This window comes from Tachypleus tridentatus, chromosome 9 (assembly GCF_004210375.1).
Source record: "Tachypleus tridentatus isolate NWPU-2018 chromosome 9, ASM421037v1, whole genome shotgun sequence".
NCBI lineage: Eukaryota > Metazoa > Arthropoda > Merostomata > Xiphosura > Limulidae > Tachypleus > Tachypleus tridentatus.
The window spans coordinates 125056611-125070476 of NC_134833.1; the positions used below are offsets into that span (position 1 = coordinate 125056611).

At 34.6% G+C, this 13866-nt stretch overlaps 1 protein-coding gene and 1 long non-coding RNA gene across 13 annotated transcripts in view; one reads left to right on the forward strand and one right to left on the reverse strand.

The window, feature by feature from the left end:
- The window catches only part of LOC143226282 (FYVE, RhoGEF and PH domain-containing protein 1-like), a 92242-nt gene that overhangs the window by 14306 nt on the left and 64070 nt on the right, over window positions 1-13866 (forward strand). For 2 of the 12 annotated variants that reach the window (XM_076457040.1, XM_076457048.1), the window contains exon 1: window positions 12067-12412. The exons of 4 other annotated variants lie outside the window; for them this stretch is intronic. The gene's annotated coding sequence lies outside the window, so the exon portion shown is untranslated. Of the gene's footprint in view, window positions 1-12063; window positions 12434-12801; window positions 13041-13866 lie in introns of those variants that run through there. 6 more of the 12 variants (XM_076457055.1, XM_076457042.1, XM_076457047.1 and 3 more) reach the window with 6 other exon arrangements.
- LOC143226283 (uncharacterized) lies at window positions 7869-11985 on the reverse strand. The gene is made up of 2 exons (XR_013014537.1): window positions 11685-11985; window positions 7869-10280 (listed from the first exon to the last, which is right to left on the reverse strand). It is a non-coding gene; the product is annotated as an uncharacterized LOC143226283 (long non-coding RNA).

Below are 13866 nucleotides of genomic sequence, written 5' to 3' on the forward strand. Positions count from 1 at the left end.
ACTAATACTCAGCTATAATCCCGTATTTGTTTTCCTTCTCAGAAGTTGTTTTATAGAGATAACATCTGAGTATTCACTGTTGGTTTCCGTTATTCGAATGACTTAAGATCATATTAAACAATCCCACTATTGAGAACGCGGATTTGAGATTTGTTTTCGTACGAAAAGTGATCTATTTTTCCAGACATTGTATAACAAGCCGAGAAGAGTTTGAAACCGATGTCTCCTAATTAAACAATGGCATGTAATTGAATCTAATTAGTGTATTAATTCATGTTTCACAAATCCGTCGGAAGGAGACTCGTGAGGATTACGCGGTAGACATATCACTGAACACACGTGATATATAAATCTTTCATTGTTCATATATAGCGGCATATATGATGGAAATGAGTCTGATTACCTCTAACCTCTGAATATGTATTATAAGAATAGCAATCAGCCACCTACTGCTTGACGTATTTAGTTTATTATTTATGTAGATATATGAGTTTCTTTATGTACTTCATATACTAATCAATAATTGTTGTCTTGTTTCTCTATCTACTTAATATTCTAATATTTACAACTAATTTGATAAACAATTCTTGAGTTTTTAAAGAGTATCTCTTACCATTAAGGCATACTTAATCATGTCTAATTAAAGAACAATGCTTAAAATAAACATCTTTATTCGTAGACAAAATAATTCTAGATAATTATTTACCCAAATCTAAAGCTAAAGTATTGGTTTGGTATTTTTTGAAAAATGTACATATATCTGAAAGGTTTTTGAATAACCATTTGATTTCAATATATTCTGAATGAAACTTAGCTCTTTATCTTTTTCTTATGGCTCTCAGTGATTCAGTGTAGACACAACAGCCTCTATATGTGACTTGGGATTGGAATATAAATAAATACCTATTGGTATGAGTTGATTTATGAAAAATACAGTTAGCACTTTTTTTTTTCGTTTGAAACATTAACACGTATAGAAAAATATTTTTTTTTCCTTCTCTTAATTTAATGTATTTATTTTGAGAGTTCGAATGTATAGATAAAGATGTGATCAGTGGATATTCACCAATACTTTACTGAATTTGAAAAGAAGTTTAGTCAGTATTATTAATGTGTTCCATAAATATCTTAGCTAGTGAAACGAAACCGAATATCCCATAGCACGAACATGGAGTTTGTAAAAAAAATAAAAAATAAAATCAGCTTTAAATGACAGATGGCATTATTTAAAATTAAATATTGATGAAAATGCCACAACTTGTCAGATATTTGAGAATGGCTGATAGTGATAGTCGTGACGTCAGACTGCCATTTTTCTTTTAGTTAATTTAATTTTTGATTTTAAATTTACATTCGTGTAATGTTATGGCTTAGGTCTTCGTTCACGTAAGACTCCTAATGTTGTAGTTTACGTCCTCATACATGTGACACATATAGTGTTGTAGTCTACGTCCTCCTTCATGTGAAGTATAATGTTCTAAATTATGTCTTTTCTGTTATAAAATATACAATACTGTTGTTTTATGGGCACACATAAGCTTGCAACATAGTATTTTAGTGTTTATTCATAATGTTATAAAACATTTTAGAATGTCTTTACAGCCTCGTGAAGGTGTGAGGTCGCGAGTTCGAATTCCGTCATCGAACATGCTCTCCAGAGACGTTATAATGTGACAGTCAATCCTACTACTATTAATAGTAAAGACTGGCCCAAGAGTTGGCAGAAAGGGATGGTGACTGGTCTGTTATTTCCTGTAAACTCAGCAGAGAGCCCGATGTGGCTTTGCTATAAGAAAACACAGACGCTATTATTTCCTTATTAAGAACGGCAAGCGCAAATAGCTTGTGTAGCTTTGCTAGAAATTACAAAATAAACCAACTCTATACCATTTTAGTCACCACTGTCAGGTAATCTGTGTAATATTTTGATTGAATGAATAGCCCTGTATTATCGAGTGAAAGGTTATTATTGGTTGAATTGCATTATCTAATTTTAGTTTTTTCCTGAAAATCCTATCACGAAACTATGAAGTTATTCTACACTAGAAACGTAGAAAAGAGTGTCGTATTGTTTAGTTGGAGATAAACTGACATCTGTTCTAAAATATATAATAGATCATGACTGTCCTCATGACGTCACAGTCTCGTATTGGAAGTGAACTGTACAAGATGAATAAAATAGTCACGCGTTAATTATAACAACGTAACTTCCAAACCTTACGAGATCTCATACCAACACGTCACACGTAGCTGTTATAGTTCTTGTTAGCATGGTTGTTAAAAATCCAACTCAAGAACTGTATTTGCCAATTCAAAAAAAAGAAAGTACGATTTTGTTGTGACAACCATTAATGTTATTTTGTGCATATCTTTTGATTGGCCAAAATTTGTGTCATTCAAGAATCAACTTTGGAAAATGATGCTAGTATTATCATGACAAAACTCCCGCAATGGCGCCTGAAGGATTGTGGGTTTTTGTATTTTCCTAATAGTAAAGTCACATCGGGCTGTCTACTGTACCCACTGAATGGATTCGAACCCCTGATTTTAACATCGTAAATCCAAAGAATTACTGCTGTTCCAGCGGGGAATGGGATTGCTTATAGCTCCTGTTTCGATACTTGCGATGGGCATAGCACAAACAGCTCACCGTGTAACTTTGTGCTTAACAACAAACAGTTTAATAGCACAAACAGCTCACCGTGTAACTTTGTGTTTAACAACAAACAGTTTAATAGCACAAACAGCTCACCGTGTAACTTTGTGCTTAACAACAGTTTAATAGCACAAACAGCTCACCGTGTAACTTTGTGTTTAACAACAAACAGTTTAATAGCACAAACAGCTCACCGTGTAACTTTGTGCTTAACAACAAACAGTTTAATAGGGCTCGTACGTTTCCAACGTCATTTAAATAATTCGATAAAATAATTCAGTCTTTAAGATAAATTAAAAGTGGAATTTATTTTTATATTAAATAGGTACGCAGAATGTTTGAGAGGGTGTTCTAATTTGTGAAATCAAACTCCAACACAATCAGCGTGCAAAGCATAGTAAAGCTACGGGAAGTCTGAGAACATGCCTTTCCCCAGAAAATTTGTAAAACATAGGTGTTATGAGATTAAATCTGGAAGTAATTTTGCGTGAAATATAGCTTAAACAGTTGCATAGTTGTTCTCATAAAATCCACAAACATCCAATTAAAAGTCAACAAATCATCATTCTGTAGTAACACTGTATGAGGAGCTAGACTTAAAGTGGGATAAATATGAGCGTTTTATTATAGTACAATATTGTACTATCTACGTGTAGAGTAGTTATTAATTGTATAATTATATTACTAATTTAAACAACTTTATACAACAGCAGCATATTAGATATTTCAGTCATTGGCTATCGTATACGTACAGGTATGCACTACTGAAATAACACTCTAGCTTGCTCCATTATCCTGGGGCACTTTTCCATAAATAACTTACATACAGTATCAGTTCTGGTAACAGTGTCACAACGATTATGTAGTAAAACTGCAGCACTCAGTCTTTCTGTAAACCTCAGGTAATTATTGAACCTTTGGAGAACAGATGAACACGAACTTAATGGCAAAGAGTTTAAGTAAAATAAAAAATTTGGTACCTGAAACACGTTTTCAAGCAGTCAGCCACCGTCTGTGGCCTGTCCTGGAGAGGTGTAGAAAGCTATCTTATCTTCCATTGATGAAGTTATTCATCAAAATTATTAGGGTTTGACAAATCCAGGGACCCGGCATGGCCAAGCGTGTTAAGGCGTGCGACTCGTAATCTGAGGGTCGCGGGTTCGCATCCCCGTCGCGCCAATGATGCTCGCCCTTTCAGCCGTGGGGGCGTTATAATGTGACGGTCAATTCCACTATTCGTTGGTAAAAGAGTAGCCCAAGAGTTGGCGGTGGGTGGTGATGACTAGCTGCCTTCCTTCTAGTCTTACACTGCTAATTTAGGGACGGCTAGCACAGATAGCCCTCGAGTAGCTTTGTGCGAAATTCAAAAACAAACAAACAAATCCTCCCTGTAAAGATCTATAACTTGTGTTATATCCGAAATAGAAAACTATTGTGTGAGTTTTGATGACATAAGTTTCTAAATTGATGCTGCATTTTTTACATGTGCATCAAATATGGAGGAAAGATTAGTGATAATATGGTCAAGAAAAGGAATGGTTACTGTTTTATTAAGGTAATCTTCCATGGAAGAATGTTCTGCATTTGTACATTGAGCTTGTCGTTGACCACTTGTGGCAATATTGGATTTGTTTGCAATATTGAAGAATCGATGTGAATAATCATCTATGTTCACTCTTAGTGAAGTCAGTTTTTTACTGCATTCTTCAGTTAGGGAAATACCAGAAGCACAAATACGGGCCAACCTCCTTCTCGACCCCTATATACGTGATTATAATGTAAGTGTTAATTTTTTCTTGGGGTTGGTTCTTCCATTACTATTTCGTTTGTTATATTTCGCGCAGAAATGTTAGGTTTTAATCTGTGCTATAACGCTGATACCTTTTACCTCGTTGGGTTTGCTCTGATACTGAAATTTAAATAGTAAAACGTTGTTACAATTTGTAGCTGACAGTCGAATCAATTACATAACCTTCTGTGTTGGTAAAGTAGGTATTCAAGTCTATGTTGCTTAAGTGGTTATTTAAGTCTTTGTTTAGAAATTTAGGTGTTCAAGTCTGTGCTGATAAAGTGGATGTTCAAGTCTGTGCTGATAAAGTGGATGTTCAACTCTGTGCTGATAAAGTGGATGTTCAAGTCTGTGTTGATAACGTAGGTGTTCACTTCTGTGCTGGTAAAGTAGGTGTTCACATCTGTGTTGGTAAAGTAGTTGTTCACATCTGTGTTGGTAAAGTAGTTGTTCAAGTCTGTGTTGGTGAACTAGGTGTTCACATCTGTGTTGGTAAAGTAGTTGTTCAAGTTCGTGCTGATAAAGTGGATGTTCAAGTCTGTGCTGATAAAGTAGGTGTTCACATCTGTGTTGGTAAAGTAGTTGTTCAAGTCTGTGTTGGTGAACTAGATGTTCAAGTATGTGTTAGTAGCGCATGAATTTAAGTCTGTTTGTTAAAGCAAGTGATAAATTATGCGTTGTTAAATTAGGTGTTCAACAAACAGGTGACTATTTCGTTATTAAAATTTACGTAATCAGAACAAAAGTGTTGTTTCTCAGTTCTGTGTGTAAGCAACTCTTCATGTCTGGTATTCTCCATATTAATGAGAGATGTATCATGATTATTATTATTAGTTAAGACATAAACCCCTTATGATAAGGAAAACTTGCCACACAAGCAAGAGAAACAATTAAAATTAAAAACTGAATCAAACCTTGTCGTTGATTCATTTTAACGAAATACGACACTACGTAAGTCATTAAGACAATATATATATATATATGTATAAGACTGAAATAAAATATATTTTTATTCAGATACAGGCCCGGCATGGCCAAGCGTGATAAGGCGTGCGACACGTAATCTGAGGGGCACGGGTTCGCATCCCCATCGCGCCAAACATGCTCGCCCTTTCAGCTTTGGGGGCGTTATAATTTTACAGTCAATCCCAATATTCGTTGGTAAAAGAGTAGCCCAAGAGTTGGCGGTGGGTGATGATGACTAGCTGCCTTTCCTCTAGTCTTACACTGCTAAATTAGGGACGGCTAGCGCAGATAACACTCGAGTAGCTTTGTGCGAAATTCCAAAACAAACAAACAATTATCCAGATACAATTTTTGTCATGACTTTTTACAAAAAAACACAAAATAGTAAATGAAGTTCATCTTCTATAATTTATACTCTAAACATCATAGGCTCAGAATGACAGTCCAAAGTTTGTTTAGCTGTCAACTTTTTTTCTATAGTTTTAAGTTAGTAAGACATGCAAAAAAATGTTCACTAAGTTTCACATAAAAGTTCCAAATCTAACTGACTCTAAAAGCTCGAGAAGTTTGAAAAGTTACATGAAGAAAAATGTAAATAAACGCTTGAAAGTAAGTGAAGACAATCGTAGGTTTTGAAACTCTAGTAAAGGGTGACGAAAGTTGCTGGAAGTAATGTCTTCTACTCCATGAATGTCGTTTCTTGTTTTTAATCAGTGACACAGAAGGTTTGGTATGTAGGATATAACAAAAGGATGACGAAGAAATTGAATGATATCCAACTGAAGTTAGAATATAATCCAAGTATAGAAAAACACAGTATTCTGAAGCTATGAGTTAGTAACGTGACCATTAAGTCATAAGAAATTCTTTGTGAGCAGACACAAATTTCTTAGCTGTTATCTAAGCTGGAGTAGAAATTAGTGTAATACTGAGTAATTAATACCTTTTGTACCAATGTGGTTTTGGAGCTACAATACAATGGTGAATTTATACATTGTGGCTACACAGTTGTGAGCAGACTGTAGGATGAAGTAACGACAATGTGCGACTTCTCGGCAGATATCAGTCATATCAAATTCACAGTGTTATAATACTAAAATAACGCTTACTAAGCACCAGCCGCCAACTCGAATAACTCTACCCTATACATTTAATATGTTCTGTCAATACACCAAGCAAAGCTTCGTCAACTTGAATACCGATATTTTAAAATCTGAAAGGATTTTTTTTTACTATTAAGAATTAGTTCCTCATTTCTTTAATCTCTCTATCTGTTAATCTCTCTAAGTTTGTTATGTTATTTTGTTAATTTTCTCAGTATATATATTCTTGCGGTAGGAACTAAACACCATTATTCTCTGTAAGAATCTTTTGTTGAATTTAATTAAATCCAAAGGTGTTGCTCGCATTTTAAAGCTCCCTCTGTTTTCGATTTCAAGACCAATTGAGATTGTTCATAAAGTATCTACTTTGTGCTGCTGTTTAGTTCAACGTAACAAATTAAAACCAATTTAACGAGTAGTTTTTGTGAAGCTTTAACTAAAGATAATTTAATACTTTACATGCCTACTACTGGTAATACTCTTTGATTAATAGAATCCTTTCCCTTTTTTCTGAACACTGGCGCTGCAGTTTTTCAAAATGTTTTAAACGGTTCTTACTTGTTTCTTATGTTGTGATCAGAGATATTTTTAGTCTTCCCGTCTGAAACCTCTCTTGTTTCTAACCGAAGTGGCCGATCAAAAGGTTTAATTTTTGGGCCGCGAAATACCCCTGAACAGGCTCCGCATTTCAGTTGTATGAGGGCGCTGTATCAGTAACAATCAGTCCCACTGTTTGGTGAAGAGTAGCCGGATAGGCGACATGTACTGTTGACTTGTTTTTCCTTTGTTCAGCAGTTCTAAATTAGGAATGGTTATGTCTGAACCTTAGAGGTCACTGAACCGGCCCTTAGCCCATGTGTCGCAAACCAATATCAATCAAACTGAAGGAAAGCAGAAGACTTACAAGCAAAACCTACATTATTTATAAAAATATCATTTTGTTTTTCACTAATGGTGGTACGTAAATAACCAGATACAAACATTTCGGACCCATTTAAATCTAATACAGATTTTTATAAAACGTGCATCTTAAACGTTTCTCGCCCTTTCAGCCGTGGCGACGTTATAATGTTCGGTCAATCCCACTATTCGTTGATAAAAGAGTACCCCAAGAGTTGGTGGTGGGTGGTGATGACTAGCTGCCTTCCCTCTAGTCTTACACTTCTAAATTAGGGACGGCTAGCGCAGACAGCCCTCGTGTAGCTTTGCGTGAAATTTAAAACAAACCAAACCAAACAAATATAGCGTGGTTACCAAACTAAACAAGACCGTTACAAGGGCAGGTGCCGCACTCTGTTGTTAAATTTGTAACGCCTCATATCATCTTTCTGCCTTTCGATACGCGATATTTAAATTTATTTTTTAAACTTAGGTATTCAAGAGAAGTATAACAGGAAGTTTCGTATGACTTACTCTGTTAGTTATCACGTGATTTAAAACAAAACTGTGCTTTGTTATTTTGTTACAACAGAAAATGTGCAGTAAAGAAAAACCCAACTATTATAATAGTGAAACTCTTGATACTATTTAGGTTTGTCGTCTTATGTCAGGTTGAAGTCCAACTGATTTCGGTTTATAGTTCACGGTCAAGAAGATCGATGCGCGCAACCATCTTCTCCAACTCGGTTCATGAGAACGTACTCCCCACTGTGACGTCACTAGCTACAGTAATGAGGAAGGAAGTTTCTGGTTAAATAAAAGGGTTTTGTTCACTGAGGCTTCACTTGGAATGTTTTTAAGAGATTGGGTTTAGAAGCGAGCGAGCTTATCCGGGTCATTTGTATAAGTGTGTTAAAAATTAGTTAGGACCGGATTTCCTCTTTTGTTGTCTAAACTGTTCTTACAGTCATTCCAGTTCATCTCTTTACGACATGGAGACCAATGATTAGAAAAATACAGAGAACAATCTTTGCCGTTGGAAAACTTAAACGTGGAATGAACTCGAGACTACATTTTTGTCGATTGTTCGTGACCTGAAAGCTTCTCTTGTGCGTGTTGTAGAACCTACTATAGTTTGAAAATATCATAAGCTGCATTAACTATTAGTTGTAATATATATATATGCGTGTTATTAATAAAACTCGTTTATTAACATGTGTATTTATGTATGTTATTTGGTAACACCCATTGCTTAAAAGGTTGTTACATATGTATATGTGTGTGTATAATGACGCATTAATTAAAAGTTTACTCTCAAGGAAGAGAGATCACATTTAATGAGAGTTATTAAAATTTCTATGTAGTAATACAGTAGTGTGGTGCTACTGGTGACATTTTAGCACCTATATATTTGGTTTGCGTTGAATTGCTGACCATTCAACACTAAAATACCGCCACGGATAGATTTACGGCAACAGACTTTACCTCAGCAGTTTCCGCGGAAAGGCCAGGATTTACCAGGAAAGGAGTATTTGTAATAGAATTAAAAGTACTGACACTGGAATATCAAGATATTCATGCAACTATTTGAAATCGCGTAAACAAATCCCACCACATGCTAGACTTCCGCTACTGTTGCCAAAGTTCGTAAAGTGGTCGTCTAATTTCCCCCACTCATGTACAAAGTTTTCTTGTTCTGTTTTTTTTTTATCAAGTGCAGATACCTCAGTTAACAGGGCAAAAGATAATTTGCAAATAACGTTGTGAAGCTGCTCTCCAGACACACTAGCAGAAAAAATACCTTATCCGCGAAGTCATTACACTGTTGGACGATATCTGAGTATACTTGAACCGCGGCGACAAGAAAACAGCATTGTCGACCCCAAAGTGATAAAAACTTTCCAAGAAGTAAGTTTTTGTTAATTTGCCAAAGGTTTCCTACTTAACAAAAAAATTTTAATTTCAAAAAGTTCATGATGAACGTAGATGAACTCTTCTTCCACCAGGTGAAGCTTTTTTTTTTTCTATTAACCAATTAATCAAGATAAAATTCCTGCACAATACAGTTAGGAGGCCAAGAAGTATGGCTGCAACAGGATAATGCCTAAAATCACCTGTCTCGGTCTACAACAGCGCCCCTACGAACCACTGAAAAGTAAACCGATGTTCTTCCTATTTACTGTTATGTAATATACCAGTGAACTTTATCTTCTTACATGCACATGCGCTTCGTTGTAGCTTAAGTTTTGTCTTGAAAGTCAACGTTCACATCAAGTGCAGGTTGTATGGAAGATTTGTAAAGATCGTTGCACTACAACTGACCTCTTGTCAATTCAGAAGACTGTTACAATGGAAGTTGTTAGTGATAAGCAATAGTATGCAATCGAGGCACATAGATTTAAGGAGACCCATAATGGAAAAACCAGTTCCAAGGGCAGCATGTACATGACTCGTCGCAAAATAGAAAGAAACCTTTTTTTCACAGTCTTTAATTTCGTAAAAGCTGCTTATATTGTCGTTTGCGTTCCCAGTTTTATTAATATTTTTGTTCGAAATCGCACTTCCCTATTTTTTAATGTTCACTTAACAAGCATAATTTTCACTAAATATCTACAAGTTTCTTTATTCGCCAAGTTACACAGTAGGTTATTTGTTCTCTTTTCGCTACGAGAAAACAGACCCCATATTGAAAGAATTTTATTCACTAAGACTTCACTGTCAATGTTTTAAGAAATTGAATTTAGATGGGAGCTCGTTTACCGGGTCGTTTGTATAAGTGTGTTAAAATTTAGTTGGGAACGGATTTCCTCTCTCGTAGTCGAAATCAGTGCTTCTTAAACTTTTCCAACATCATTCATCACTGTGTTTTCACAACAGTTCACTCGATCTAGTTCGAAAGAAAGACAAAAAAGTTCTAACTTAAAACACAGAATTATTTATCATGACTTAAATATACATCAAACCACAATTAGAATAAATACAAAATATAATAAACAACAAAAAACCTGTATATATCAAACCACGATTTAAATAAATACAAAATATAATAAACAAAAATCATATATTTATCAAACCACAACTAGAATAAATACAAAACATAATAAACAAAAATCATATATTTATCAAACTACAACTAGAATAAATACAAAACATAATAAACAAAAAATCATGTATTTATCAAACCACAACTAGATTAAATACAAAATATAATTAACAAAAAATATCATGTAGTTATCAAACTACGAATAGAATGAGTAACAATAACTAATGACTTTTTTTTACTCTTGAATTTGTTGTATGTTTTATAATATCCATTCGCTCCATTATTATCCTTCACCCCAATTCTGGCTTTATTAACCCCTGTGTGAACAATTCACCCAGTTGATAAGGGCTGGTATTCTTACAGTCGTTCCAGTTAGTCTCTTTAGAGTGTGGAGACTACAGATTAAAATGTGTTGAGAGTAATCTTTGTTGTGAGGAAACTGAAACGTGTAGTGAATTCGAGACGTATTTTACCTTTACACCATGAGAAATCGGATCCCAAATTTTAATGTTGTAAATCCGTACACGTACACTTAACCTTTAGGTGAACAAGCACCTTTAAGAAAAACGAAACTAGTCTTTTAACTCTGAACATCTTGTACAATGCATGGGTCGTATTAGAGGCCCCTAAGGTCAAGGCAAATAACCATCCCTCATTTAGAACTACTGATTAGAAGAAGGTGAACCTTCTATGCGGGTTCTCTTAGCCAAGTAGCAAGATTGACTGTCACTATTATATCTTCCCCATAGCTGAAAGCGCAGATCGTGATCATGCTGGAACCATGGACCCTATGACTCGCAGTCCAACACGCTAACCAATAAGATTTAAACCACACAAAGCTAAAGACTAATGGTAGAATTCAATTCATGCTTATCTTAATTCAATCATTCTACACATTAATATTTGGTTTCCCTTTACAAAAATAATTACTAACATTTTTCTAGTTGAACTTCCCAACTGTCTTCTGAAAGTACGTACATTAAGATAACGAGAGTAATAAGAAAAGGGAACCCTGAAGAGTTTTGTATTTTACTTCATTTTTAACAATATCATGCCCTTAACAACAACAACATTTATATATATACATATATGCATATTTTTATCTTACTCTATGGGTGACTTAGCGATAAACCTGAATGTATTTAACACTCTAATTCCATGTTTAATCTCAATGGTGGGCATAGCTCAAGTATTCCATTTTGCAACTTTAATGAATAAATTGGATTAAAGCAAATTAACTGGTTTTACCTTAATCTAGTTAATCTTGTAGCTACGTATGTTGGTCTCTACATTACGCTGCACAGGACCAGTCTCCTCTACTTGGTTTGTTTTACAGATGGGATGTATTTTTAGATTCACTGACACAGGACATTAACATTTCAGCTTCAATGCCAGTCCCTGACTTACATGTGTTTCCTCATTTCCGCTGTTACGGTGTATTTGAGATCTTCCACATTAAAAATAAAAAGTGTTTTTTCTGTATTAATAAATTATTATTATTCACTATACGTAAGTTGTACGGTGTTGACTTTTTGTGAAAAGCTGTGTCTCAGTATTTTACCACTACTGTTTCGCAACGTAACTCTCTCTGAAATAATTTCCGGTGTTTTATTTCCGTTCCCGGAGTACAGCCCTCAGAAGATAAGTCACAGATACATGTGAATCTTATTAGTCACTCATCGAGACTTCTAAATGTAGAGTTTTAAAGTATTGCTACCACCAACAATCCGAAAGACCCTCAGAAACGATATCTCACATTAGTAATATTTACACTTTCCCATCCAGTCTATCTTTCCCCACCCTGACGGTTGTTTGGATGTTTACAGTCTGTGACACTCCCTTCCCCTCAAGTCAAGGCTTCCAGAATCCAGATGTTTCTTTGTGTGTTAACTTTTGTTGAATGTTGTGTTGTTGGATAACATAGTGCAGTTTTCTACATCTTTAGTTAGGAAGTTCGCAGGTAGTGTAGCTTGTAGGTAAGAAGAAAGCCATGACAAGTATGCGGCGTTTTTACCTGTTGATATTAGTGTTTTGAGAAATAGCATATTTATCTTCAGATTGATTCCATTAAAATAAATCTAATTATGTGCAGCACCGAATATATTATTTTTGTAACTTTTTTTCCACTTTTTTTACTACTTTGGGATGTCTGTAGGAGTAGTCTTTCTGGAGATATTTATGATAAAGTAGGAAAATCTTAAGCCTAATAATCGTAGTAAAAATAAAGCCAGACTGCAGATATTTATTTCTACATTTCTCATAATTTTGTTCATTATGGATTTCAGATCAAACCGTAAAAGCCAGTATTTCCATCTAACATAATTTTTATCACAAGTATTAGTTTTGTTACATTATTTTTATCATGAGTGTTAGATTTATTGTTTTTCAATGCTTCACGTGACTTCAGTGTTAGAAATATTTGGTTCGGAAGTCAAGTTGCAACTAAAAATTAAGTTAATTTCTTTACTTGGTTCAACGTGGTGGAAAGTTCGTGCTCAAGACCGTAAGATAAAGGAGTGTAATCAAGCCGAATAGTAATCTTAACACATTTTGAGATTAATTCCGTTCTACTAATTACAAATAAAGGGGGCGTCAACAGCGGAGGTAACCTACTTAAGATTTTTTAACTATTGACTTCGCAGCTATAAACTTTAAGTTTTTACCTGGTTTCTTTTGGCTGTTTAGTAATAACCAATAATAAGTTTAACCTAACTAAACTTACTGTTTACGTGAAAATCTCCTACTAGTGTTAAAACTATACTTGTTTGATCAGTAGTGATGAGTATGTAGAATATTATTTATTTATAAGTTAAGTTTAAACTTATCACAAATTAAAATCTTTGATACATGTTCGTGTGTGTAGATGTCAGTACATATATACAGGGTGGCCCGTAAGTTCCTACCCATCCATATATCTTATGTATCCAGTGTATTTGTGTGCTGTCTCTCATTCTCGCTGCATAATATACCCACGTACTTGTCACAATACGCTCTTCAAGTGTAAATGGGCTTACATTGGCCATATTTCTCTGAAGAAAATGAAACAAATTTATAATACATGCGTAATTAAATATAGCATATTAACATATGGATGGGTAGGGATTTATGGGCCACCCTGTATATATATTTAAACTTTATCAGTCACATGGGCAGTTACCTTATGCTAATTGCCCTCTGTAATTTGTTATTGTAACTATTTACTAACTCTTAATTCACTCTCAAAACATTAATTTCACTCTTTTTGTTACTAAAAGGGTCAAGTTATAAAATTATGTAACTTTTTAAGTTTCAGTAAAAGTATTTTATATAATAACCCAAGTTTCAAACTTAATCAATATTAATGATTGCCCGAGACTAGAAATAAAATTTGAAACTAAGATAGAAGATTAAATATACATTCCAAGGCACGAATTCCCTAATAGAAATCTTT